The following is a 27,029-nucleotide window of genomic DNA, read 5'->3' as shown; positions in this document are numbered from 1 at the left end:
AACTGACGGGAGTTTCTTGCAGTAACATTCCATGTGGCACTGTTCTCAACATGGTTTTGCTATTGATGCTTCAGGAGTGCCAAAAACAGGGGGCTATCTGCCATGTAATGTAGCAAAAGGTCGTAACAGAGAAATATTTACTAGATTCCAAACTTTCCTAGTGTTGAGATTGCAAGTCGCAAACTGTAAAGGCGAGGTAAATCCAACAATAAAAAAGAAAAGGCACAGAGTTATAATTCTGGAGAACATTCTTTGAGAGGTCAGTAAGTCTACACAAGGCCCCTTGAGAGATGAGGAGGAACTGTTCCTCATTGGAAGAGAACGTATGTTGAATCCAAAAGGTTCCAGGTTCAATCTCTGGTATCTCCAGATAGGTCTGGAAAAAGACTCCTGTCTCAAAATGTGGAGAGCTGATGCCAATCAGGTATAGATAAGACTGAGCTACATGGGTCAACCTTCTGAATAGTATAAAGCAGCTTCTTATATCCCTCTGACACATCTAGCAACCTGGGCAGGAGAGCCATCATATTCCCTTCTAACCTCCTCAGCTTGTAGCCAGAATACATCTCTGTAACTCCTTTTTCCCAGTGTCTGGAAAAAGTCCAGCAATATGTCACAATAAGAAGCAGGACACCTCTGTGCACATACAGACATGTACAATACCCCTGCCATTAGAAGTCAAGCATGTCACTTACGGTAACTAGAAATGAAATAAAATGCATCACAAACTGACCATTTTCTTCTTCTTTTTACAAAAATCCAAAATGTAAATACTGAAATTGCTTTGTGGCATGCTGAAGTATTGATGACAAATGATAAGGCAACAAAATGAAATGTCACCTTGCTAAATGCTTTAAAGTCTGACAGTTCTATAACACTTTCTTGTCAATATGTTCCACTGAACCCAATGGATGATATTCAACTAAGTTTTACTCCAGGTTAGACCTACTACGATTAATAAACATGACTGAGTTAGGTCCATTGACTTTAATGGGTCTACTCTAAATAAAACTTAGTTGAATACTACCCAATGTGACTTACTTCTGAGAAGACATGCATAGTGTTGCACTTTCAGGCCCATATTTTTAAAACTGCCTAACCAGTAGTGTTCCTACCTGGGAATTCTGTAAAAACATAATAAATGGGTATTGCTTCAGGACAGTGATTTAGAATTCAGTAAATATTCCTGAATTAGAAGTGTTTTACATGTTTGTATTCTTTGCCAATGCTGCAAGATTTCGCAGGGAGGTGGAGTTCCATGGTTTCATGCTTTCAAAAGGCAAGAAAAAGGAGCCAGGTGTCAGGATCTGGTCTACACAATACAAGCACAGCCTCCCAAGCCTCTTGTAGCTCTCGTTACTCCCGGCCCCGCATTGTGATACATGAATCACCCCATAACAGGAGGACTGGATTTCTGACTATAGTTCATTTATTTATCTTACACACACACACCCTATTTCTCCCTCTCTAAATTCTGATAACTTCCTCTGGTAGAAAGCTCAGGAAATTACACTCCAGAACTGTATTTATAGTGTAAACAAAACAAAAAAAATGAATTTAAAAAAACACTCAGTGGGAATCTCTACTTCAGCCCAGTTCATCAGCCAGCAGTGACATACCTCTCAGCTTTTAAAAGCTGTCTTGCTGATGGAGCTAGTGCTTCTTCACAGAGTGCATAGTTATCTGTGGAATTCAGTGCCACAAGATATTGCCACTAACAAGGATGGCTTTAAATGGGGATTAGACAAATTCAGCAGGTTAGCCACTGTGGGAAACAAGATGCTGTGCTAGACGGGGCTCTTCTTATGTCAATTAACTGTCTTTGACTTTCTCAGAATAAAGGGTATGTTCATACTAGTGGCTTGAAATGCAGTGAGGTCATCCCCTCTGTTTGCGTTTCAAGCCACATTTGCATGGAGTTGTTCACATCAGAAAAGGGGCAGAGATGTCTTCACCCAATGCACACGACCTTTTAGTTTCCACGCCCCTGTAACCCACCCCAGAACTCCTTATTCTTTAAGTTGTCATCTGCGTACATGTGCTCATCTGCCCCTGCACAATGACTGTCATGGTACGTTCACGTTACTGCAGCTTGTTTCAATAAAACACACACCAAAAAGCAGTATTTGTCAAGAAACTACAGGATCAATATGGATTGTGGTGAATGTGCAGCTTCAACAGTTAGCAGTGGAAGCACCCTGGATGCAGAGTAAGCGCTAATGTGAAGATACCCAAAGACAGTTCAGCTCTGGCAAACTTCCCTGGAAGAAGCAGCCCACAATATGGAGAGGGACGAGGAGAGTAGCCAATCCCACTGAAGTGCCTGTGAAGCTAACAACAGGAATCTGCATTTTGAGGAATGGGAAAGAATTCATCTCTCCTCAAATTGCACTATTTCACACTTTCCTTGTACAGAGAAATAGACAAAAAAGTATGTGATGTGAATTTGGGCAATAAAAGGCCTAGTAGCAAGATTGGCTCTGTCTGTGGATGATATTCCCCCATCTATGAATGAATTGCCAGCTTCCTGACTCTGCACATTTTGTTCTGCTGTAGATTGAAAGGGAACAATCCAAACCCCTTTCTTCAAACCAGGATTGTATTAAATACAGCTGAATTTGAATCAGTGCCAAGTCTCAAATACATGATGTATTTATAAAGGAAAATAATTTATGTGCAAAGAAAGAACTGAATTCTCTCATTAGGGAGTAACTACAAGCAACAATATTCAGGTTGACTTGATCCCCTGGCATTTAACTATTTTAGAAATTTAAGTAATGCTATGAAATTGCATCTATTCCAAGCAGCAAATCATAAGCAAATGGAAAAGGTAAGATGTTAAATTCACCACCAAATCAAGATGAACCAAGTGTGCTACTGCAGACGACTCCTGAGCCTTTCAACATTCACTGTACAACACCACCATACAGGGTAGGAACCCAGATTGGCAAATTATGTCATATTTTTAAGGAACAATCCTTATTCCACAAAAACCACAGCTCCATAGCACACTGACATGTCCATAAATCTATAACCCATTTTCCATATACTCAACAAAAATACATTAATCTAACCTTCCCGGTTACATTAAAAGGAGCTTTCTCCTGTCCCATGTAAGTTTACTCTACCCAGCTCCTCACAGACTCAATAGATAAAAATCCAGAGTAGAAGAAGCCAAAAAGACCAAAGACCACCCCCTCTTGAATGCCTTTATAAAACCAATACCCCACATAGCTCTGAAGAGTTCACACACCCTTACTCCATACAGCCCCATATAATTGACATCGTACAACCCGATTCAAACAAGTTACACTTGTCGTGTAGGAAGGCTGGCAGAAGAAACTGGGATTCCAGCTTTGTTTGTTGTGTTAGCATCCAAATGCTAGAAACTTCAGCCAGCAATGCAGAGACTTCAGGGCATAATCCTTCAGTGGGAAGTTCTCCTGCATAAGCCCCAGGGAAATTTATTCATTTGCATACATAGTGCTTACAGGGGAGACTGTCTCACTGGATTGTGGCCCTTTTTGGTTAGAGCCACTTGTCGTCAGATCCAGTATTATGGGTTGTTGTTGCTTTTAAACAAGTACTAAAAAAAATCTCTGGAATTTGCTGGCCTTATGATTTATTAAACATTTGCTTACAGCAAAGCTGCTTGTCATGAACAAACTCCCTCTAATCTGCTTATTAATCATTATTAGCATTAAATTATCGACATTGCCTAGGACTGGAAGGGTTCAATTTAGCAAAGCACTTCCTGACTTGATTTGCCTATCAGACTATAAAAAGTGTAACCACCTCCAATTTTCTCTTTTTAATTTTTAAATCAACAGCAAAACACAAGAACAAAAATTGTTGGGATGCAGGTAAAATTATCAACCGGCCAACTTCTCTCTATCAGAACTCAACATTCAAGTTGAATTTTGAGACTCCCCTTGGACATTCAGCTTCTACACACAAACACACATACACCATATGAACACCCCACACCCTTAGTTAAAATAGATAAATATGCCCCAGATATTTAAAGCTGGCTCAGCGGAATAGCAAAAAAAGAGGGGGAAAAGAGAGGAAAAAGTCAGCAACAAACTCAACGCATTTTACTGGGGAAAAAGAAAGAAGGGAAAATGAGTGTGAGATAAAGAGTTTTAAAATACCTTCTGGATTTATTTATGTATTAAAATTAAACCATATTTTAGACGGGGGAGAGGAGAGATGGAGAAAGTATAAAGTTGCCCGTGCATAAAGCAGAGTGGAGCAACCAGGCAAAATCACTGGTCCCTGAAGGAAATAAATATATACAGATAACTCTCGCGAAATTCAACATGTGACAGAGAGAAAAGAGGAGGCACCTTACCTTGGGGTGGGGGGAGTGGAGAGAAGATGTGGGGGGCGGCTCTCTCAGGCTGGCAAGTGGGGGGCAGGAGAGGCCGGCAGGCACTTGCGAAGTCGCTCTCGAGGGCAGAGCCTGCTACTCCATGGGAACTGCAGCTGCTGCCCTGCTCCTGAGGGCTTCAAGAGGCACCTTAGAGCAAAGGGAGGGAGGAAGGAGGTGAAGAAGAATGAGCGAGGAGGACCGGGCACAGCCAGCCAGCCAGGGCTGCGAATGAGCGCGCGGAGGGAGCTAGCAGCTTTTCACAAGCTCCTTCTTTTTTTCTTTTTTTGGACGGGCGAATTCAGCTCAGGAGGGCTGGGTTGGCTGGTTGAATTTTTTTTTTTTTTTAAGTATCTCTCTCTCTCTCCCCCTCCTTTTCTCTTGAGTGGCTTCCAGCTTCTGAATTGTTTTTCCTTTACACAGACGCAGGAGGCGGGAGTGTGTTATTTAAGCCACAACAAAAAAAATAAAGTTATCGTCATAATAAGCTTCTTCCCCCCCCTTTTTTTTCTTTTTTAAAGCTGAGGAAATAAGCTCTCTTTTCTCCCCACGCTCCAAATGTACACATGCACACACCTTCTCCTTCAAAGCTGTATGATGTTTATTCCAACACGGGCTGCTTCCTTTAGCTGACCAAACGACGTTCTTTAATTTTGTCACCCAAGTGACCAATAAACCTAAAAATCATGCCCCCACCCCAAAAAGGAGGCAAACCTTGATGGAGAAAGGGGTTTTTTGAAGTTGCCTGCCTGCCCTTCTGTAAAGTGTGACAAGCTCGACCAAACCTGTCCTTCTCTCTTCAGTGGCGCCTGGGTTTTCTAGGCTGGGGCAAGGAACCTGTGGCCCTTCAGATGTCTTTGATTCCTTACCCGCCATTTACCATAAGGTACCACAGCAGGTTAGAATAATATAATATAAAGCAAATGTATTTACTCCATTTATATCCAATACCATTCCTCCAAAGAGCTCAATATAACATGCATGGTTCTCCTCCTCATTTTATCCTCACAACAACCCTGTGAAGTAAGGTAGGTTGGCAGACTGCGACTGGCCCAAGATCACCCACTGAGTTTTGTGGTTGAGCAGGGATTTGAACCCTAGATCCCCAGGTCCCAGATCCAGAACTCTTAACCACTACATCACAATCGCTCAAATAAAACCATTACAGTTGTTTTTTAAACAAACAAACAAACACACATTCCAAACGGAGCAGAACAATATAACTTATATCATATCAAATAAATACACATGCCCAGAGTTCTTTGGGATAAGCCATGATAGTTTTTCAAAGAGATTTTAAAACTGTAGTTTGGCTGTAACAGCAGTAACTCAGATTCAAGTCACACCTCTGCGAATAACATTTGCTCAGTTCTTAAACAAATATGAACAACAAGAAATAAACCTTACAGGGTAGTGAGGCCAAACACTGGGAAGTACTTTTGAGTTTTCTAAATCACATGTATAATTGCCACTTTATAAATTCTCTCTGCTGTTGTGCCTTTAACAGCAACCCAATATAAATTTAATAACCCCCCCCCAAAAAAAACACACACCTTGATCTGCATGCCAGGAAAAGCTTCACCTGACAAATTTCCATGTCAAGCTGCTATTAAGGGCAGTTAAAATGTCCTTTGTCTCTCCTCTCCTCTCCTCTTTTCGCTCCCCTGCTCTTTATGTTGCCACTGTTTTTAACTGGCCCTGTTCCTGTGCTTCTAAAAGCAGCTTACATTCAGCAGATGAAGCTTCCCCCAATTAGCTCTGTGCTGCAATAAACTTAGCCTGATAAATTGATGTGTGTAGGATGCTGTTAAAGGTGTAGGAGCGACTCTCCTGGAAAAGGTGACAAATGACTATATTCCCAACCCACACTGTTTTTCTCTTCCACTTTCAAACTGAAATTGTAAGTTCGTGGAACAGGGGACTATCTTTTTTGCTTACATAAAAAAAGACATGCTCCTGCCTCCTCAAGTTTACATTTGCTCAGCAGAGTGCCATGCACATTGATGGTTATAAAATATAACCATATAAAATATCACCTATAGATCACATTTGGATAGCATTTATTTCCTGAAAATTTTCCAGTTGTGTACAGCTTTCAGAAGCGAGACTGCCTTTTTGGATGCAGAGTTAGAACAGAAGTGGAATGTTCCGGATATTCCCATCATCACCTTGATCCCTTTTCTGCCTCTAGTAGCCTCAGCTCATTTATCTTCAGCAAGAGGGGCCTGGCCCTCTGTTTTAGTTGGCCACTACATTAACGTATTATTTTTGTGTATGAATTAACCGAGATGTCTTGTTGACAGGTGTTCCCTGCAAGGCTCATCCATCCATCCTCCCCAGGCCCCTGTTACTTTTGGACAGATTGGGCCTCACTCCTCCTGCAGGATCAACAAAAAGAGCTATGAGCTCCAGGAAACTATGAATGAATGAAGGTGCCAGGGATAGCATTCAAGGATCAGTTGTCAAAAAACAGTGTGCAGTGGGATCATCTAGCACTCCATACACCTCAATCTTGTCTCCCTTTCCACCTTCACAGACAGATGTTGATCCAACCCATCTGTTGCTCACATATAATTATTTAAAAGGGGAGAAAATGAAAGTACTGTACAGATTTACACAACGCATGAGTATTTTTTAAAAAACTACCCAAGTAAATATGAATGCAGATAACTCACAATTTATATACTTTTAACTTGTGTGATTTCAACTTTATGCGGCTGAAGGCTGGCTGGTTGAAATCACACAAATTAAATGCATGGAAGGACGAGAGCTTAAAAGTTCTTTTTATGCAGGGTCGTCCCAGTGTGGAAAGAGCTTTAAAGCTCTCAGGCTTGCTTACTGGGCTCTGAGGGAGACAGTCATGAGACAGTCTCTCAGAGCTCAGTAAGACCCATTAGGTGTGCTGGCTCCATAAGGTAAAATTGCTTGTGTGGGGGCAGTTCCAAAGGGGTGGCTACCTCCCCATGTAAATTTTAGTTTTATACAATACACTAGTTTCTATACACACACACCTGTCTGTCCCCCATCCTAATAGGCCAGAGGCATTATCAGAACTTGAGAACACATTCTAGCCAGGATACACGTGGCCCCCAGGCAGTCTCTCATTCAGGCAGGTTTGGGGTTGGTCAGTGCCTTCAGTCCATACCCTGGAACATTCTCTTAGTTACACTGGAATTTGGGGGAAGTTCTCCTTCATGTTTACCCAGAATCTCATTTATTGTTGTTTTTTTTTAATCCATTGATTCAACTCCTACCCTCTAGAGCAGCAGAAAAAAAGCTTGCTCCATCATCCATGTGACAGCCTTTCAAATATTTGAAGATGGCTATCATAATTCCTCTTAAGTCTCCTCTTATCCAAGCTAAACACACCCAACTCCCTCAACAGTTCTTCATAAGGCTTGCTTTCCAAACCCTTGATCATCTTTGTTGCCCTCCTCTGCACACATTCCAGCTTGTCAATATCCTTAATAGACTGTGGTGCTCAGAACTGGACACAGGACTCCAGGTCAGATTAAAGTCCTACTCAGGGCCGGCCCACCCATGAGGAAACTGCTGTCGCTGCTTTGGCCACTTCAAGTGGTGAAATGGGATGTGCTGGCTCTGGCAGTACTATTATTTCCTTTGATCTGGACATTATACTTCTGTTGATGCAACCTAGAGTTGTATTAGCTTCTTTTGCTGCTGCATCACAGTGTTGACTCCTGCTAAGCTACATTCAGGGTCCAAGCACTGCAAGTAAATAAACACAGTGAAGGAACATCAGCAAGACCCCCAGAGACTATGGTACCATCTTAGCCCAGAGGACCATGATGGCAAGCAGAGCCCCAGGAATATGCCTCAAATTCAGCCAGAGTTTGTACTTTTCAGAGGCCCTGGACACAAACTGTGAAACTTTATTATAATATAGTCCTCTAGTGTAGGAAACCGCAGAGGGATGCAATACAAGCAGAGTTGCTTGGCAACAAAGGCACCCTTAATATGTGAAAATGAAACTATAACACACACAAAAGGCACACAGACAATTGTTGGCTTGTATGTAGGAATGTAATAAGAGGAAAGGTAACAGCCTGGAGCAGCTAAATTGTACACACAAAGAAGTAATGGTATGGATCAGTGTCCCTGTGGCATACCTTGTAGCACAGTGATGGCACCACCATCCATAGGTTGACACTGCTGCATCTTGTAGAACTAAGCAGGAAGGAGGATGGGTGAAACAGTAAAATAAGTTAGCTCTGGCTATCATTAGCTCTGGTTCCACCTACCACTGGTCTCCCTGCCTTCTGACCCTTGCTCCCAGTTCCCACTGGGCTGGGAGAGACTCGTCTGAAACCCTAGAGAGCAGCTGCCAGTCAATGGAGGCAAAAATGAGCTGAATTAACCAATGGTCTGACTCAGTATAAATCAACTTCCTATCTTGCTACGATGTAATATGTTGGACGGCTATACCATTTCATACCTTACACAGGGAGCAGGGAAGCTGGATGGATAAATTCTCATCACAAAACATGTTCCCTTCCATGTGTCATGACAGTTGCATGTGTGTAGGAAAGGTGAATGGGATATTGGATGGGCAACATTCAAACATTTAATCCCTCCCCATCCGGCAGGCTGAACTTGTACAGCTCACTGACAGGTAAATCACACATAGCTTCTGTTCATTTGCTTGAGCTTCCAGTCAGTGACACAGAAGCTGAATTGTTAAATCACCTTCTTAATGATGCACATCTGTCAATTGCCCAAATATGAAAAACATTGCCTGAAATTAACGCCTCATTGTGATGGAGTAATATATGGAAAATTGCATTACATGAAAAGCTTAGCATGTAACACCTTTTTTTTGAAAGGAAAAACAAAGGTAACTTCTTTTGTCTCAATTTGGTGAGATTTTATTAAATACATAAAGAAAGAAAAATTACATTTGTCTCTTCCACAAGTCTCTCGAGAAAGTTGGGATAAGTAACACCTAATTGGTTGGAAAAAAATTCTTGATGTAATATAGAGCCTTTTGTTCTTGGTACTCCTTGTGCCTCTGAAGGTTTCAGTTATAGGTTTATGTTTCTGTATCTCTTGCACGTCATGTGCACCAAACTTCTTGTTCTCTCATTTCTTATGACAGTACTCTCCAGTTACCTGTCTGTAGCTTATCGCAAATATCCGAATAATCAGCTTTGTCATTTCTTCCTGTGAATGTAATATCCAATGCCAGCCTAGGTTTAGTTTGGATAGGTTTTTATGTGTTTGTCTCATGAATTTCTACTTTGGTAATTGGGTTATGTGGAAAAAATCCAATAAAAATACTTCTTTTTTAAAAAAGCTGATTAATAAGATGAAGCAGAGTGGAGTAACAGACTTGGCTGTTGTGTGCTTCCACATCACTCGAAAGGACTTTCAGCCACCCTGCGTCAGTGTAGCACAGTTGCCCTCTGCAGGCGTTCAAAGAGAGCATGTGCAAGTCCCAGTATCAACATCTCCATCCCAAAAGGAGATCTTTTTGTATGAAGGGATCTTATAGCTGCACTCTGCTCAAAGAAGGGGAAGCCTTTGCACAATCAGAAACTATTAGGGTTCACGATTGTGCAGGGGCTTAATCCAAATCCATTTGGAAGCTTCATTCCCACTCGATGCAGGAAGATCTGGGTGGTATATTTTATTAATCCATTTATTTTTGAACTTACATCTTGCCCTTCCTCCCAAAGGAGCCCCGGGGCAGCAAACAGTGATAGAACAATCAAAGCATCTAAAAACATTACAGATGTAGACAGGGAAAGATCACTGCTTAAAAGGCTTGTTAAAAAGAACGACCTTCAATGGGTGCTGAAAGGACAACAGTCTAATATTTAATGCAAGGGAATTCCAAAGACGGGTGCCACCACACCAAAGGCCTAATTCCTACACTGCAGAAAGGAGCTCTTGATAAGATGCTATCTGCAGGAGGCCCTCATCTGCAGAGCAGAGTGACTGACTGGGTATAGAAGAGGTGAGATGATATTTTAGATACATATGGGGCAGGGAAGTTGGTGATGGGGCTGGTGAATACAACCACTGCACCCTCTACCTACCTCCCACCCACCCACATTGCTTGAGTAGGGATGCTGTTGGAAAGCATCTCCAAAACCGCTGGTCTTACAAGCAGGTGACAGAGCATTTAGGGAGTGAAACTTGCCACGTACCCACAGGTCTAGCTGTGTCACATCCACTAGTGTGGATGAAATATAGCCGGATGTACCTATGCAAACAGTTGTATACCTGCACAAGTTGCAATTCCACATGAACGTTGCAGCAGAACAGCAAATGACTGCCTAGAACTAAAAGACACCATTCATGAAGGACCTAAGCTCTTTTTGAAGCCATCAAAGCAAGCAGCATTTACCACATCTTGTGGCAGTGAGTTCCATAAGTTAAAAATGTGTTTGAATAAATACTTCCTTTTTCCTCTTGTGATCCTGCTCCTAATCTACCTCACTCTGTAGCACAGAGTTCTAATACTATGAGAAAGACAAATTTTACATTTTACAACTTTACACACAGCTTATAGTTTTATAACTCCTTACCATCTCGCCTTTCTCATTCCCCTAAATGTCAAAGCTACAGAAGTTTTAGATCAGAGATGGGGTTAGCTTGTTGCCCTTCAGATGTTATTGGACTCCAGCTCCCATCAGCCCCCAACAAACATTGCCAGGGGTCAGGAATGGTGGGAGTTGTAGTCTAGCAATGTCTGGAGGGGATCAAACCTGCAACCTTGGTGTTATCTGCACCATGCTCTCACCAACTAAGCTATGCAGCTGACTTGCAGCCCAGAAGGTGACAGGTTCTCTATTTGAGAATGTTATCATTTATATGTCTGGAGAATATTTGTGAACGTTGCAATATGTTCTGAGTAAAACAGGCACTGGTTTATATTTTTGTAATTGTGTTGTACTTCAACATATAGTGTAAAACAAGCGAGCTGCACAATGTGCAGTTAACTTCAGTTTACTGAAATGATGGGAAACAAAACATTTTTATACAAGGGAATCATTTTAGCTCTAGGGGGACACTTTGTAAGGAAAGGCATTTGGTTGTACTCAACAGCACAGCCTTTGCCAGCCTTTTCCCCTCCAGATGTTTCGGACTTCAGCTCCCATGAACAAAGGCTGACTGGCACTGATGGAAGCTGTCGTCCAAAACATCTGGAGGGAAACAGGTTGGCAATGGTGCCTGCTAAAGCTCTTTCTGTTTAGAGAAGCCTCCCCAGACATAGGCCTGTAGTTACCTAAATTCTACTCAAAGTAGACCCACTGAAGTTACTCACTGTAAGTTAGTCATATCCATTGCTTTCAATGGGTCTATGTGGAGCAGGACTAGCCTTGGATACAATCCACATATTTTTATTATGCACATTTGTTTTTAAAATCTGTTTATTTTTATGTCTGTTTTTAAAGTCTGTTTTTATGGTTATTCTTAATGAATATTTTATGCAATTTTATGTAAACCCGTTAGATATTTTCTCTTGATTAAGCACTACATAAATCTTGCTAAATAAACAGAGAATAAAATGCTTCCACTCATGCTAGCCAGAGCACCCAAATTTCATGAATCCCTCCTCCCCATCTATTACAGCCCTCCACATTATGTGACACACACACACACACACACACAGAGAGAGAGAGAGAGAGAGAGAGAGAGAGAGAGTATTCTCTGGAAATTCCATAGCTGTTGCATTTACCCAGGTTTGGTTTACTATAGGAAATGAGGTCACTGGAAGTTTAGTGCTATTTTGTAATATGTGTTGGATGTATACATTTTAAAACTGTGATTGACAACCAAATCTACTGCCCCACATCAGAACTTCAGACAGAGGCAGCTGCCCTCCCCAGATGCTTACAGAGCCCCATACTCAGCTCTCCTCCCTGTCTCTCTCTCAATCTTTATGAGAAACTGCCATTTCCCTTATTTTTCACACATAGACCTAGGGAGCGATCCTATGAATAAGAAGCTGGTGTAAAGCAAGCCGGTGTAAGTTAAGCAGGTGTAAAATTGCACAAGATCAAAACCCCATTCAGCAGCAGAAATCAAAATCCCATTCTGCCTAAGTCAGGGAGGGGCTAGGAAAACAAACTTTTAAAATAGGGTTGTAAGACAGGTTAATGAGTCATGTGACCAAGCCTACCATGCCACTTCCAGACACTACCATGTCTTACACCAGCCTTGGCTGATCTCCAACTGAGCTAGTGTGAATAAGTTAAGGGTGGTGGGAATTGTAGCTCTCGTATCCTCCAACACATTGAAGCCAATATATGGGACACCATCTTCCCAGACACCATCTTCCCATTTTTTATCATGAGAGCACGGCACCCGTTTTGGTTGCTGTGATCTCACGATTTTGCACCATGGTTCCCCCCCCAAAAAAGCAGTTTGGGGGGGCAAAGCCCAAAACACACATTTTGGGGCACCACACAAGATTACTGCTCACCAAAAAGCATTTTTCTTGGGAGAGAATCATGCAGTGAAATTGCGAGAGACCACGGCAACCAAAATGTCTGCTGTTCTCTCACGGTAATCAATAGGATGTCCTGATATTTCTGAGACACTTGTGGGGTATGAGCTTTGTGTGGGGCAAACTACAGTTTCTTTGGGGGAAATCATGTGCTTTGGATGTGCTTCAAATGTATGGTGAGTATGTAGATTGTGGTTGGCTTTTCTCAAGAAGCAATCTTCTAAGTATTCTGAACTATTAACATTCCTCTATCAAATCCAAGACTCTGCCCAGGTACTGCTTTAAGGCAAACCCACAGCAGTATCTTGATGCACTGAAATCCAATAAAACCCATAACATGCAACAGAACTGTGTTTTCTGAATTGCGTTCAGCTAATTCCATTATAAACTGTGCAGATCACATGCATCACATCTCAAAGTAGTCCTTATCCTTTGCAAACACAGAGTTTTGAAAGCACATTTCAACACCATGGCTCAAGAGTTAACACTGCTATAATTACAATACTTAACACCTATAGAATGCTTTCCCCGAGGGTTCGAATAGATTCATAACCACCATCTCAATAATCCTCACAATAGCTTCATATTTATAGGCAAGACTTGAAGAGATTTGTGGTTTGCTTAAAATCCAACCAGTGTATTCAGTAACTGAAGGGAAGGGAAGGGAGGTTTGAACTAGGACTTGCTGGCTTACTGTACACACACTTGGCCACTATGCTGCACCAGCTTCCTTTTGCAAAATGCAGCCCAATCCTGCGCATGTTTACCTGGAAGTAAGTGAAGTGGATTAAACTGGACTTCCTCTCATGCACAGGATCATTTGCCTACATAGAAAGAGCTGTCTTCTTATGGGAATGGAAGGAAGGTTACGTCCTAAGGCTGGGCGTCTCCTCTTCAAAGTGGGAGAGCTGGCAAGTCCTGGTTCCTGGAACAGGCTCTCTGGCTTTAGAATCCCTCTTGGCCTGTGAGGATTGCCAAGCCCATCTAGTAAGTTGCTGTGCCCAGCCGGGGTCCCTGGCTTCAACCTCTGGCCTGCCATGACCCCACATCTGACTTGACTCCACCACTTGGCACAAACTGAATCTGATCCGCTTTCTGCTTATACATGCCTGGGTGGGCCAAATCCTGCGAGCGAGTGCTGCACCCAAGCTCAGCATGTGGCACCACTTCCTTTCACGTTTTTAAGCTGTTGACAGGTATGCATGGAGGAATGGAGGCGAGCCCAGCTTCCTGGTCTATTTCCCACTCTGGAGCAACGCTAAAAGCATGAAGCAAAGCATCCTCAACCGCTGCGTGCCAAGCATTGCCCGTGGCAAGAAGATTAATGGGTGGGCTTTGGGAGAGCACTTAAAAGAAGAAGCAGTGGGATTAACAGGGATTTAAGGAGCCCAGACACTGTTGCCAGTGAGCAGCTGATATGTAGCCGGTGGCTCACAACCTCCGTTTTCCAAGAAATGTTGCAGCGGGGTTGTTTGACAAGGAAACGACTAAAGGTTTTGTGTGTGGTTGTGCTTTTGGAGGGGAGGGAGAGACTGGGGGTGCTTCCAAGACAGGGGCTTAATCTGCAAACGGGTTGTTGAGATGTCGCCAAGGAGTCATTGGCAACAGTCCTTGGATTTTCCCTGCAAAGGGTAAATCGGATTACATTTTGGGAGGGGGGGCAATGCAGGCTGCCATTTTTGATGTTGTTGTAGACACTGCTAGGTGAATGTGTCACTTTTTGTTTTTCACTTTCCAGTTCTCCACATTTCTATATCAATTCATGATACATTTAAAAAAAAAAAAATCATCAGCATTTTAGTGTAAATTACTCCCAATGTACACATTTTTGTATGTATTTTTTCCTAATATACAAACATTTGCAAAATGATTTCCCCCAGTATAATGCATTTTTGTATACTACTGTATTTGCACTAATATATGCACACTTTAGCCCAGTACATGCGTTATGGATACATTACTTGGCTGTAGAACTGCACTGCAAAATTTGGAGAAGTGCAAATTTTGAAGGATAATTGCATTTCAGTTTGTGTATGGTTTTGGAAAATGCAAATTAGGTAAGTTCAGAATTTTTTTACATTTCATTAAATGTATACACAGCTTGATTGTAACAAATCATCCTCATCCTCATCCTCATCATCTCACAGTGGTTTACAAAAAAAATGCCACCTGAACTGAATCCCTCCCCTGCCCCTATCTCTAGTGGTGGCTGCTTGGTGACTTGCTTTGACTTAGATCTGGGGCTCTCCCTACCCTGATGGCTTTTGTTTAATAACCATATGCAGTTTTCTTTCTTGGTCACTGTGGTTCTTTATCTCCATATCTCTGTTGGGGAGAGGGTTCCAGAGTTCTGGACCTCTGTTAGGCTGTCTTGTTGTATTAGAAAATTAGGAAAAACATTCTCCCAATGCTACTTCTATGGACTTAGATCCAAAGGTAGGATTGGAACGAGTGCCCCCAATTCCCATTCCCCAGAGCCAGTCCAGGAGGATAACACAGTAATTGTATCAAAAGCCAATGAGAGATCCATAAGCAAGAGCAAAGTTGCACTCCTCTTGCCCTGCTCCCTGCAAAGGGTAACCAAGAGCCACTCAGTTCTTCTAAGGCCAGGCCTGAACCCAGATTGTGTCACCCAGGAAAACTACCCTGGGATCACCTTGATATGTTGAAGGGTTGTCTATGAATGTGAAAATAGTAATACAGTGGTACCTCGGGTTACATACGCTTCAGGTTACACACTCCACTAAGCCAGAAATAGTGCTTCAGGTTAAGAACTTTGCTTCAGGATAAGAACAGAAATCGGGCTCCGGCGGCGTGGCGGCAGCAGGAGGCCCCATTAGCCAAAGTGGTGCTTCAGGTTAAGAACAGTTTCAGGTTAAGAACAGACCTGCGGAAAGAATTAAGTACTTAACCCGAGGTACCACTGTAATAGATAAATTTATCAGGGATCCATGCCAACTGTCTTCTTGCCATGAGCGGCAATTGGAACTGCTGTATTTAATGGCCACAAGCTGCTCAGCACCAATTGCTTGTGACCATGAAAGAGAGAAGGCTGCTGTGCCTTCGAGCCTCTGCTTATGGGATTCCCAGAAACCTTTTCGTTGCCTCCTGTTGAATAGGAAACAGGATGCTAGGCTAGCTGGACCTTCGCTCAGATCCAGCAGAGCTTTCATTATCTTCTTGCTGAGTTTGTGAACATACATATGCAAGGAGGAACACAAAGCCCATGTCATTGTGTCATTGTGGAGTTTTACAGCTCTTGGCTTGAAGGTCCAGAGCACTAATCTAGGCTACCATTTTTGCTTCTATAACAAATTTCCAATCCTGTTTCCTGTCCTCCAGTTTGAACCATTAGATCAGAGGCCACAAACATCGCATCCACAAGAGCCACTGTGTTGGCCAATACCTCCTATGGGTGCTTGCAGAAAATCTTGGTAAATATCTGTCAGAAATCCACAGTACAAAAGAACAGTTTCTGTTTGTTCTGGCTCTGCCTCTTGCACATTGAGCATGCCCCTTCAGACATGCTCACATATATCTGGGTGCCAGAATGGGAAACCCACCTTCCCTTCAATTTTGAACCATGGAGCGGTGAAAAGAATTTCTCTCTGGCTACATACACTATGCATTTAAAGGAATATCATATCACTTTAAACAGTTAAGAATTGGAATTTTAGTTTGCTAAGGGTGCTGAGAATTGTTAGGAGACCCTTATTCTAAGGTTGCCAGATTTTTTTCCAATGAATCTGGGGACATTTTTCAACTTCTGTAGGAATGATAGGATTTTGTCAGGGGAATGATTTGTAAATCCAGGGACTGTCCCCGGGAAACGGGGACATTTGGTAACCTTACCTTATTCTCTTCACAGAACTGCAGTTCCCATAATTCCCTGGGAAGAGAGATTGACTGTTAAACCCCTCTGAACAATGCAGCTCTGTGAAAGGAAATGGAGTCTCCTAACAACTCTCAGCATCCTGAACAACATGCTGTTCCTAGGATTCTTTAGGGAAAGGGATGACTGTTAAAGTGGTATGATAGTGTTTTAAACGTATGGTGCAGATATGGCCACAGTCAGTGAGTGTGGCCTTGACTGATTTGGTTGCCATTTTGTGATATGCCATGCCCCCATGGCAGCCATTTTTTAACTAGTGCCCATGACACTTTCTAAAACTTCCAAGTGTGTCTACAGTCCCAAAGTGTTTGCCAACACCTGCACTAGATCATGAAAGACTTCTGCTTGAGAACCTCTGTCTTTCTTCTTCTGCCACCATCAAGAAGAGAAGGCAGAATCTCACCCTAAAGACCACCCATGCAGTATGCATTATTTTTATAAGCTCTCAAAAACATCTTGATCTCCCAGTAGAGGACCACAAAAGTAACTGGAGCTTTCTCAGTGCTTGGAGAATGCCCAATGAGAAGAGTTTGGTACGATGAATGTTCAAGATATTTGACAGATTCCTCAGGCGCATATAAAATTCCTGACACTGTTGCTCTTCAGCCCAAGAATGTATAACCCACCCAGCCTGCTGCCCTGTCCGCTGGTGGATGCCAGGGGTACACGCTCCAAATTTGCATTTTGCAGGCATTAACACGACAAGCCGATGCGCTTTGCAAAAAAACAAACAAACAAAAACGTTGTCGAGAAGTAATCCTTTTGGCACAACCCTCTTCAAATCTACCCTCTCCCTTTGAACAATTTTGGCGAGGGAAAGGTTTATTTATCTTGGCAAGCCCTTTACCTCCTTCAGCATCTGCATGTAAAATAACAAGACTCCTTTAAAGATTTCTAAACCCTGCAAACAGCTACGCCTCAGGTGGAAACAAGTTAGGGCAAAGGGGCACCTCCTAAGTCAACACCACTTTAATGAGGAGCACAATGTCATGCCCTCTCCATCACGAACAGATTGCTCTAGGGGGGATAGTGCTGCTGCAGCTCACACCATCTGCTCTGTACTACAGCTTTCCTCAACCTGGTGCCTACTAGATGTTTTAGACTACAACTCCCATCAGCCCCAGCTGTCATGGGTCCCTACAGGCTGGCTGGCCTGATGCAACATGATTCTGGGGAGGGGCCAGTGGGATCAGAAAGGCCATGCCAGAGCCTCAGGGGCCCAAGGAACCACTTGGGGGAAGGATCCTGGGGAAGGTCCTAGTGGGGGAGCTTCTCTTCATCCCATCCTGTCTCTCCATCAGTCACCCAGGCATGCCTCTGCCTCCAGAGTTGCCAGGGGCTGCTTCTGACTCAAGACACCCTGCTTGTTAGGCCAAGCCTGCCTCCAGAGCTACCAGAAGCTGCCTCTGGCTCAGCTTCTGAGGTGGAAACTCTCACCTTTTCCACCCCCATCTGCTCCAGAGGAGTTGCTAACACCTCAATTGCTTAGGTCAAGGCCAGCCTTCCCAAAGAAGTGCCCATTTGATTGCCCCGTCTATGGAACAGAGTTCTGCTTGCTGCACCAATCCCAATATAACAGGATCACAGAGGCCGCATCACTTTTTCTTAAGAGTGTTGTACCAATGCATGAAATGGGAAGGTTCTGGATCAGTCACATTTTTCCGCAAGTCTTGGCATTTCCTGAAGCATGCAAGAAAGGCACCATCGCTAATCACCCTCCTGCCTCCCCACCCCATCTCTCATGTTGGGAACAGACAAGCATTGCCTAGATGGAAAGTGCAAAAGTCCTTCTTTCCAGTCCACTCTACTCACAAAGCAGCTGGCTGTGAGTGACAGCTTATGTGACCAATAGAAGCCTTTGGAATAAATAAATATATAAACAAATCTAAACCAGATTTCCCAGGAATTAGGCCGTAGGATATTTGCTTGAAATAGCTCTGGTATAATTCAAAAAAGTAGGTGCTGACAGGAATAGCAAATGTACAAAGCAAAGACTCTCCTTTCCTTTCCTTATTTTTTGCCTATTTGACGATCTCCTCATTAGTCTGCTGAAGAGCATTACAATGAACTGAATCTCTGGCATGGTTCACGCAGGAGGCTTTTTAAAAAGCCTCCACATGGTCAGAAGCCTCTGGCTGGCTGTAGCAGCTACACATCTTACAGCACTAGAGAATAACAACCTCCTATTTTCCTCTCGTCCTGCAAGCGTCCGCACAGAAGCAAAGGGTGAAGGGTGATGCCAGAGCTGGAATGGAACTCCTGAGGGACTGTAGCACCTATCAGTCAGAATCAACAGCTGCTACAGATAGCCAGAGGCTTTTGCAATGGTATCTATTTACCAGATTATATTTTATGGTCCCTGCCCCAAGTAAATCATTGTCATTATTTTTTCCTGTCACCGGTGTTTTAGTACAATTTTGTTAATGTGAATTTGCTAGTGTTGTCATGTTTCAGAGTTCTGCTCCCTCCTTGGGGTCTCTTGCAAGTTTAAGACCTAAGGGGGAAATGGCTCCACCTTGCATGTAGTGCACATCAGTGTTAAAAATCCATGCATATGAACACTAATTCACCGTTCTATGCAGCACCAACCCTGATACTTCACATACAGACTACAGCTGCTGAGCAACCTTTTACACCAGGCATCCCCAAAGTCGGCCCTCCAGATGTTTTGGGACTACAACTCCCATCATCCCTAGCTAACAATAACAGTGGTCAGGGATGATGGGGGAACCTTTATCAGCCTGAGGGGCGCATTTTCTTCTAAACAATCTTGCAGTGGGCACATGTTTAGGGTAAGTGGAATGATTGATGTAAATTTTAAATATGTATAGTAGAGTAGCTTCTATACACATTGGTATACCTCCTCTATCCTCCATCTGGGCAAGCAAGAGGCATTATCAGAGTTCAAAGACATTTTGTTGGCGTCTGTCTGTCTTGGGAGGCAATGGAGGAGTGTGCCTTTGGGGGTGAAGTCAAACTGTTGTTAGGTTACACCTGCTGTGGCTGTAGAGACCAACACAAGAGAGACATGTTTTGTCACAGCTGGGGCAGATTAAGGCAACCCATTGTGCTGTTGGAGGTTCACCATGGGGTTTCTTCTTTCTGCACTCCTCCCAGTGGTCATTCCTCTTCTGGTCACTGCTGTGGATACATGGCCTGTCTGTCTGTCTCCAGGTACTGTGGTCATCTGCAAGCGATTCACGCATGGTGAAGTTGATGTTGCCAACCTTCAGAGATACTGCAGCAAGGCAAAAACACTGATGCAGGGTACAAAGCAGGGCCAATGAGTGGTGCGATCCTGGGCTCAGGTCTCCCACCTTTGGCCTAGGATGACATCGGAACAAGCTCTTCAGATTTGTCGCCCAGCCAGCAAGTTTTCAGCCATTTTTTCCCATGGGAAACCATTTGGAATGCAAAAGAAATTTGTGAGCATTAAAAATAATTTAAGTCACTTAATTGTCATTTTTTGGCAAGAAGAAAGAAATGTTAAAACCCCAAGCTTGTGTTTTCTGGCTTGGACAGAAGATTGTGCTGAAATCTTTGTTCTTACTTTAGGATTTTTCCTCCTTTGAAATGTTGCCCTTAAAATAAATATTGGTACTTTGTCAACATAAGTTGTTGAGAGGCTCTTACAGACTTTGGAAGATGCCATACATTATTGACATTTCTACCATACCCTTTTTTTCAAGGAGCTTAGAGCAGCATACAAGGAGTTACCCCATTATATCATCACAAGCTTATGTATTAAGGTTAGAGTCTCCAAGGTCACCCAGGAGCATATATTTTAGCATGTCTCCCCATATATATTAAATCAACACCCTAATATTTGTGTGTGAGAGAGAGAGAGGGGGGGGGTTGCCAGTTGCTGGTTGTTGTCTCTTGATCACGCTCCAGGGTGACAAGTCAAGAACTGATCAGTAAATCACTAAACCACTAAACTGATTGCTAATTCACATAAATCACCAAACCACAATGCAATAAAACGGAGAGGAATGAAACTATTCAACCAGCTGAAAATACACTGCCACTCCCAGTAAGAGCATTCTCACAGTGTTGAGGGAAAGGAGGGGCTAGATTCCAGATTCAGTCCCCCACCCCACTTCCCCAATCCAGATTGAATTGTGAGGGCAGGACAGGGATAAGGCAGAAGGAGAATGCGGGTGCAGGATACACTATGAAACTGCCCTATAATTAGGCCATTGGTCCACCTAAGTCAGGGACAGCCAGTGTGGTGGCCTCTGGATACCATTGAACTACATTTACGATAATCCCTTACCATTGGCGTTGATGCCTAGGATTCATAGGAATTGGAGTCCAACAACGTCTGAAGGGCCCCCAGTTCCTCGTCCCCAGTCTATCCCAACTACTCCAGGGGCTTAGGCATAGGTCTTCTCCAGCCTTTAAATGGGGGTGCCAGGAACCAGAAGGGTCTTGACAAGTGGGGCAGAGCCACTTTGCTAGCAGGTGGGTTCCTGCTGAGAGAAAGAGGGGCAATGTGAGGTTGGTGTGGTGCAAATTCTCTGCTGGAGCCAATCCAGCACAATGACACTGCACTGACTCCCCCACAGCCTTATCCCTCCTAGTTGGCAACAGCAATGCACCTCCCAGAAAGCTAACTTAGTGGCTCTGCCCCACCTGCTGAGCTGTTCCTGCCAGGGTTTTAATTTGGGGCCCTTTGCATGCAAAGCATGAGGTGTGTCACTGAGCTTTGAGCCCTCAAGTGCACGGATGTGTGGGGTTCAAATTCAGGCATCAAAAATAAATACTGAGAAAAGGAAACGTAAATGATTCATACTTTCTGTCCCCTGCATCTCACAACATCCAAAGCCATCCTCAGTTTAAAAAAAAAGAAAAAGTTAAAGAGCAGGGCACATCTACGAAACCCAAGTACTTGCAAGTATGAATGTGGCCATAATGAAGTAAAAATATTTTCTGTAATGTTCCTATTGAGCCTTGTATAAAGTTACTTTTTGAATATATGCAGGTAGGGATGTTGGAGAATTCTGACAAAAACAGAAGCGGGAATTGGCAATGTTTGCTTATTTGTCCCACGATCAGAATGAAAATGAATCCAGTGAATACGATTGGTATTCACTTTTGTTGCTGTCAGTACACAAACAATTCGTAATTGGTCGTGTGTGTCTCCCTCCCTGACACAATTTGCATTGGGATTTCTTTGAAATGAATGGAGTGGAAGAACAAAATGAGAATGAAATTTATATAATTAATTACATAATTTACTAAATTTCACCACCGTGAGATGAATAACATAGTTTTTGGCAGTAGACAAACTGCAGTGGAATGGAAACAGTGCTGCATGCAGTAAATACAGGGTGGAATGTAAAATAATGCCTTCTGACATACCTAGGTGCAGGTGGGCGGTGTGAAACCAGTATTGGATGTCTGTACTATATGCTATATACTACAGATGCCTTTAAAAGAGAGGGACAGAGACCTCACCTGGGCAACTCCATCTCCGGACTGAAGCTTCAATGTGTGCAAATGGAGAAGGTGGAAACCACAGGTTCCTCATAAAAGAGAGATGTCTGAACTGAAGTAAGCTGGAAAAGGAGGGGTGTATCTAGTAAGCTGGAAAAACATGCCCTCTCTTTCTCTCTGCTTGACTAATTTTACTTAATTTGAACCAGCCACTAGCCTTGAAGGGCCACTTGGGTGGAAAGGAGTGGACTCTGAGGGAACACACATCATTTCAAGGCATGTGAGTTCACTTCTTTGGGGAAAGAAATGGGGAGGCAGGCAATAGGTAGATTGGGGGGTGGTTGCAATGTTCTTTTGGAAAACTAGATATATTAACATGGTTCTGGCATTTTTCCAGAGTTCCTCAAAGGCAGCCTCTAGGGACAGCAAGACTTTTGCTGGATGTCTCATTTTGTCTACTGACAGACGGCATGACTGGAAATAAATCCACTTACTGGCATATTGTAAAATTCATCACATGCCCAGGGGAACCCTATCCACCCACCCATAAACTTCCTGCTAGCAAATCTGATTCTGGCTTAAGAACAGAGGCTCTGGATTCAAGACAGACTGTTCTAGCTCTCCCAGGCTGTCAGGCAATTCAGTATGCATCAGTACCAGCTCCTGCTCTGTTTCCAGGTGCAAAAGGCAATAACAGCCAGCGTGGTGGGGCTAGTGATGGGCAAATACAGCAAGCCCTCAGTTTATGAGGGCACCACCCTTAAAGCCAAAATTGTGTATCGTCAAAACACATTGGGTGTCAAAATCTTTTTTTCCGTGGGAAAAATGCCAAGTGCGTAAAGCTGTATGTGTACAAGTTAAATGCACACAAGTTGCAGGCTCGCTATATGTCAATTTCAGTTTCTTACCATTGCTCATTGTTCCAGCATTAAGTTCAGTTCTCACATTTCCACATCAGTTTGTGATTTTTCAAAGTTATTCTGAAGATTCATCTGCATTTTAGTAAAAACTTTTCATGAAAATTCACCAGTGTTTTGGCAATAATTTCTCCTAATATACACATTTTTGAAATTTTGCAAAGCACATTTCCCTAATATTTATATTTCCCTAATGCATGTTATTTTCACTAATATATGCAGTTATTGGCACACTTTAGTTTTGTATATGTGTATCATATACATTACTTTGCGGGACAAATGCACGGCAACATTTGGAGAAGCGCAAATTTCAAAGGGTGGTTGTGTTTTGGTTCAGGTATCATTTTGGAAAGTGTGAATTGCTTGGCTCATGAGGACTTTTTTTAAAATGGCAAACTGATGTGGAAATGAGGAGAACTAGACATAAGACTGGAAAAATGAGAAACTGAGAGAGCTTGAAGAATTGTTGTTGTTGTTGTTGTTAATTCTACCCTATGCTTCCTTCTGAAGTTGCCCAGGACAGCAAGCATATACCATATTTTTTGCTCTATAAGACTCACTTTTTCCCTCCTAAAAAGTAAGGGGAAATGTGTGTGCATCTTATGGAGCGAATGCAGGCTGCGCAGCTATCCCAGAAGCCAGAACAGCAAGAGGGATTGCTGCTTTCACTGCGCAGCGATCCCTCTTGCTGTTCTGGCTTCTGAGATTCAGAATTTTTTCCCCTCTTGTTTTCCTCCTCCAAAAACTAGGTGCGTCTTGTGGTCTGGTGCATCTTATAGAGCGAAAAATACAGTAATTAAAACAGTAACATTAAAACTCTTTTAAAAGTTCTAAAAATTGTTTTAAAACAATCACCTTCTCTCTCAGCCAATGATTTTAGGGTTGCCAAGAACCTTATCTCTCTGTCATCAAATGCCTGGGTAAACAGGAATGTTTTTAAATTCCTCCTGGGGTTTAATAATGAGGGAGGACATTCCACAAATGGGGAGCTATTATGTTCTGCTATGCTGTTATGGGTCGACACCAACCAGGCATCCCCAAGTGGCAGCACCATCAACAAGTCCTCCTCTACTGGTCACAGGGTCTAAGATACTGGAGAAGGTGCTTGGATCTCAAGTGATTTAGGGCTTGGCATGCTAGCACAAACACCTTGATTTGAGTCTTGTAGCTCACTGGCAGCCATCACACATGCTCCCATCAGGCTGCCCCACTTACCAGCCTAGCAGATGCATTCTATACTCCCTGAAGCCTCCAGACCATCTTCAAGGGCAGCACCACATACAGCACATTACAGTAGTGCAGACAGGAGGTCGCCAGAACATGGAAAACTGAGGCCAGGCTATCCCAGCCCAAGAATAGTCTAAGCTGGACATAAGCACTTGTACTCACAGAAGCCACCTGAGACTCCAGTGACAAGTTGGAATCCAGGAGTGCTCCCAGAGTAGAAAACCATTCCTTCAGGGGGAAGTGCAACCACTCTCTGAACATTGTGGGCTTTCAGCCCACAATAAGCAAGCTGGGTGCCCACACCACCAATCTCTAGATCTGACCAGAAGACAACTTCTGTAGCCCTTTCCATCACTCTTCCTGGGGTTGCCTGGGGGTGATGCAGTTAGATCATTTTAGACTCTGTTTTCAATAGTCTTACAGTGGCAGTGGTCATGGCAGGGCTCTTTTAACAACATTGTGTAATGTTTCATTTAGGTCACAGCCACATTGTAAGAGTGCCAGTATATACTAGTATACTATTATACCCAATATACCTGAAGGAGCGCCTCCACCCACATCTTTCAGCCCAGACACTGAGGTCCAGCTCTGAGGGCCTTCTGGCGCTTTCATCACTGTGAGAGGTGAGGTAATAGGGAACTAGGCAGAGGGCCTTCTCAGTGGTGGCACCTGCCCTGTGGAATGCCCTCCCGTCAGATGTCAAGGAAATTAACAACTATCTGACTTTTACAAAACATCTGAAGGCAGCCCTGTTCAGGGAAGTTTTTAATGTTTGATGTTATCATGTTTTTAATATTCTGTTGGGAGCCACCCAGAGTGGCTGGGGAAACCCACCCAGATGGGCAGGGCATGCATGCATGCATGCATGCATGCATGCATGCATGCATAAATAAATAAATAAATAAATAAATTATTATTATTATTATTATTATTATTACTTCAAAACACAGTAAGTCAACCATTTGGTATTGGAAGGGCTGCTGAGTGGGGACATGAATTTCTGCACTCAAGCCCTGCCCTGAAAGTACGACTGTGTTGCACCTAGACTGGAGGGGTACCGAGTTCCAATCCCTGCTCAGCCATGAAGCTTCCTGGTGGACATAAACTTAACTTACCTTACTAGGTTGTTGTGAAGATTACTGTCACACATTTTGCCCCAAGCTTCCTGGAGGAAAAAATGAATACACTTATGACTACATTTATAACTGCCCACCCATAATTGCAGCCCATAACTGCCCCAGTTTTGTGTGGAGTTTTTAATCCACATACATATCCAGAAGGCCAGACAAAGGCTATCTATTATAGAATTGGCTTCTGTGTGAACAAAGGTGTCAGAACACAAGCAAACTGTGCAGCTCCAACTCTGTAGAAATGGTGTGCAATAAATTAGTTGCAAGGAAAAATAAATAAATATATATATCTTACTATATTCTGAACAGCTGCTGTTTCATTTTATGGAGTCATTTTCCAGGGAGCTCCACCAGGGAAGAAAAACAAGATTCCCAAGAGTGGTGCTGGTTTAATATTTTTCAGTATAAAGAAATGTTGAGTGCCTTGCAAGTTTGGATGATACTGAAGAGCGATTTAAGTTTTGTCTGACCTCGAATAAAATGTCCAAAGTTTTAAAAATATCACTGCATGCTTCTCCCCACTCCAGTGAGGTAGCTCTGCCAGCTTTGGTTTCCTTTGCATGAGAAGGGCAGACTAACAGAGCAATTCAAACCCCCTTTGTGCTGGATGGGCAGAGGTTAGCGATGGAGGAGCAGTTTGATTCAATTCACATTTAAAGGCAATGTTACCGGATTCACACTTCCCAAAACAATATGCAAACCCAAATACAGCAATCCTTCGAAACTCACACTTATCTAAATTTTGCAGTGCAGTTCTCCAGCCCAGAAATGTGTCAAAAGATACACACAATAGGGTGAAACATGCACATAAATGCATATAATAATGAAAATAACGTGCAAAAATGCATTAGGGACATTTTGTTTTGCAAAAACATGCATATTAGGTAAAATTGCATATAATTACATATATTTTCAGGACCAACTTAATTTTTGTAATTTTAAGTTGCAAAATCTTTTTTTCCTTTTAATAAGAGTCCTTAGCATTTGTGCCAGAAGGGCATGCTATAAATATTTTAATTAATAAATGACTCCCTGAATTTTCACTGTGTTTTCTGGTTTTTTTCTTTCTTTCAAGTATTCACGAAGTCTTTGAGATTGGTGTGCTCAGCAGTGCCTTCTGCTGGGTAGAATTGGAACTGCTAAGTCATTTTAAGAAGCCTAACAAGAAATCTCGAATATTTGTGCACCACAAAATTGGGATGGGGTGTATTTCCATCAACTTTTGGGGACTTTAAATTCTAGCCATACTTTTGTGTGCGCGCACAGCGCACAGGGCTTTCTATGATTTATGATGAGGTGACAGAGGTTTCGTCATATATCCTGTGACTTTTTTTCCTTGCAAAAGTGGGGAGAGGGTAATTTCACTGACTTTAGAGATAGTTTTTGAATTCCATCCATACTTTTGTTGTGAGGGGAGTTACTATTATTTAAGAGGTGGTGGTGGATATATTGTCTCTCTCCTCCTCCCTACCATTTCCTTCCTTAGGCAACTTGGATGGGACATTCTCACTGACACTGTGTGTGTGTGTGTGTGTGTGTGTGTGTGTGTGTGTGTGTTCAAATTCCATTAGTATTG

At 42.9% G+C, this 27,029-nt stretch overlaps 1 protein-coding gene across 3 annotated transcripts in view; it reads right to left on the bottom strand.

Moving 5' to 3' along the window:
- The window catches only part of COL8A2 (collagen type VIII alpha 2 chain), a 216,139-nt gene that overhangs the window by 152,369 nt on the left and 36,741 nt on the right, over nucleotides 1-27,029 (bottom strand). Inside the window, exons 4-5 of one of the 3 annotated variants that reach the window (XM_083453301.1) lie at nucleotides 25,439-25,488; nucleotides 4,355-4,522 (exon numbers count right to left, since the gene is read on the bottom strand). The gene's annotated coding sequence lies outside the window, so the exon portion shown is untranslated. Of the gene's footprint in view, nucleotides 1-4,354; nucleotides 4,792-25,438; nucleotides 25,489-27,029 lie in introns of those variants that run through there. The other 2 variants (XM_083453300.1, XM_083453302.1) reach the window with 2 other exon arrangements.

The sequence above is a fragment of the Podarcis tiliguerta genome, assembly GCF_965153285.1.
Source record: "Podarcis tiliguerta genome assembly, chromosome: 8".
NCBI lineage: Eukaryota > Metazoa > Chordata > Lepidosauria > Squamata > Lacertidae > Podarcis > Podarcis tiliguerta.
Note: the sequence above shows the minus strand (reverse complement) of the source record. Positions and strands in the feature narration are given on the sequence as shown.